The sequence below is a fragment of the Gekko japonicus genome, unplaced genomic scaffold (assembly GCF_001447785.1).
Source record: "Gekko japonicus isolate JY-2015 unplaced genomic scaffold, Gekko_japonicus_V1.1 scaffold2769, whole genome shotgun sequence".
NCBI classification, from domain to species: domain Eukaryota; kingdom Metazoa; phylum Chordata; class Lepidosauria; order Squamata; family Gekkonidae; genus Gekko; species Gekko japonicus.
Window position 1 is genome coordinate 117,396 of NW_015175450.1, and position 2,763 is coordinate 120,158.

A 2,763-nucleotide genomic window follows, 5' to 3' on the forward strand; every position below is an offset into this window, starting at 1 on the left:
CGACGGGCCCCGCCCCTCCCGCCCCTGCGCTGGTGGGGGGGGCCGGCGGCTTGACGCGCAGGTGGGCGGGGCCTTCGGGAGGCTCCTCCTCCTCGCCCCCCGCGGGCCACGTGCCTTTCCTTGCCAAGGGGGCGCCTCTTCCCTGTAGGGTCAGGCAGAACCGAGCCGTTCGGAAGCAAGACACGGCAAGTCGATCAATAGGCCACCGCTTCGGTGGGAAGAAGGGAACCGCGTTCCGCGCGCCTCGGCGTTGAGTCCTGCCGGCCACGTGGCCACGGGGACGTCTTCGGACAGCGCTGGCTCTTCGCCTTGGAAACGGAGAGGAGCACCGCAACTCTAGAGTCCGAGCAAGGGAAACCGTTTCCCTTTACCTTTTTTAGTCTGGGTTAGGGAATTCCTGGGGGGGGGAGGGAACCGCGGAGCCCGGCCTCCCCCCCCCCCCATAGGGCGGCCAGGTCCCGCTGGGGAAGCCCCCCCGGAGGCCTAGGGACAGTGGGGCTCAGGCCCACAGGCTCCCCCGCCAAAGCACCCGTTTTCTCCAGGGGGACTGGCCTCCATTGCCAGGAGAGCTCCAGGCCCCACCTGGAGGTTGGCAGCTATTCCTTAAAGGAGACAAACTGGGGTGGGGTGGGGATGAGCTGTAGGGCAGACAAAAGCCCCGGGGGACGATACCCAAAGCCAGTGGTGATGGGCATCCTGCTTAGCGGACTGCCTTGGCAGGTTTCCACACTAGTTGCACAGCAGTCCCCAGATCTTCTTTCCCTTCAGGGAGCTGGCCTGGCCTGGCCTGGAACCAAGCGGTGAGTTTAAAACTGACACCAGCCGGTCAGTTCTAGAGGCAATCCCAACCCATTGGTGGCATCAGTATGAAATGAGGAGTCTGGGTAGGCTGAACTGTTTTCCTAAGCTGCATCCAGGTGGGCAGCCCTGTCGGTCTGAAGCAGTAAAACAAGGTCGGAGTCCAGTGTATCCGAGGAAGTGAGCCTGCACACAGAAGCTCATACCTTATCTGAAACTTTGTCGGTCTTAAAAGTGCCACTGGACTCAAATTATGGATGCCTGTATGTCTCTGAGTAGCAAAAGCTCAGGTGAGACGGTGCTGGGAAAGGGGACAGATGATCCAGTGACATTCCTTGGGAAGAAATCATTTGCCGTGGCAGCCCTACAGACTAGCTGGGGTTGCCTGTGGTCGCCAGAACAGGCATGGGGCTGCCAGTTTGAAGTCCAAGGCACATTTATGAGTGCACAGGCATGTTCTGGAGATGCTCTCTGGAATGCTCACAGCACAAGATGGGATCAAGTTGCTCTCTCAGGCCAATGGATTTTTAAATTGGTATCTCATTAGAGGTGTATCCAGGGCTTCTTTTCTGGGGGAACGCACTGGAACAGAGTTCCAGAACCTCTTCAACAAAATTCTTTTTAAAACGTTTAAAAGTTTGTGAAAACTTCATTTCCCTCTTGTGAGTTCCAGCACCTCTCCCCTACAAAAAAAAAGCCCTGTATAATACTAAACTATTCCATCTAGAAGGGAAATGCATTAACCTAGAAAAAAATGTTTGAAATAGTGCTTGGAGAAGGGACCAGAGTTAACCCCATGTTATGCTGTCTCTCTAGAAGCTCCTGTACAGCAAGCAGATTCCTGCATTTAGGTAGGAAAAACTAACCGCATAATTACAGGATGGGAGATACTTGTCTGCGACGCAACGAACATGAAATTGAGCCAACTTCAGAGGACAGCGGAAGACAGGAGGGCCTGGCGGGAGCTGGTCCATGGGGTCGCGAAGAGTCGGACTCGACTGTGCGACTGAACAACAACAAGAAGAAGATACTTGTCTTGGCAGTAGTACTTGTGAAAAGGATCTAGGGCAGAGGTGTCAAACTCATTTGTTACAATGGCTGATCTGACATAAATGACACTTTGTTGACTTCCAGTTTTGGTGACTCAATGGCGGACGTGTCTCTCGGGTGCTCCCGAGGACAGGATCCGTGAACCAGTGGATTGAGAGGGGGTGCGATCGTACGCAACCCCCAGGGGCCTGTCCAAGGGCTCCAAGCCGTGGGGTGCCGAGGGTCGCCTCTCCACTGGCGTGTTGCCGGGGGATTGAGGCATCCTGAATGCCCCAAAGGTCCCGCCGCTGCGTTCCCTCACTGGGACTAAGAGGCGCCCATGGGGAGATCGAGTGCTTTAAATGTTTGAAGGCAAGATCAACATGATTGAAATTAAAAGTGAGTCTGGTTGAAACCAGCACCAGAGAACCGGCTGAAAGTCCCACTTAAACTATGCGAGGGGGAGGGCGGGTACCGTACCCGCCCCGGGACATTAAAACGAACTTAAAACATGATTGTTTGAGGGGGACGGAACAAAAAGCAATACGGGACTAAAGGAAGAAGAAGAAGAAGAAGAGATTGGATTTATACCTCGCCCTTCACTACCCAAAGGTGTCTCAGAGCGGCTTACAATCTCCTTTCCCTTCCCCTCCCCAAAACAGACACCCTGTGAAGTAGGTGGGGCTGAGAGAGTTCTTGACAGAAACTGCTCTTTTTCAAGAACAGCTCTTATCAGAACTACGGCTCGCCCAAGGTCATCCAGCCAGGTGCAAGTGGAGGAGTGGGGAATCGAACCCGGCTCTCCCAGATTAGAATCTGCAAACTTAACCACTACACCAAATTTACAAGAGATTTCCAAGCATATGGAGCAGCATATGGAGCAGAGGTCCATCAGTGGCTATTAGCCACAAGGTATAGCTAGGGGCTCTGGGGCAA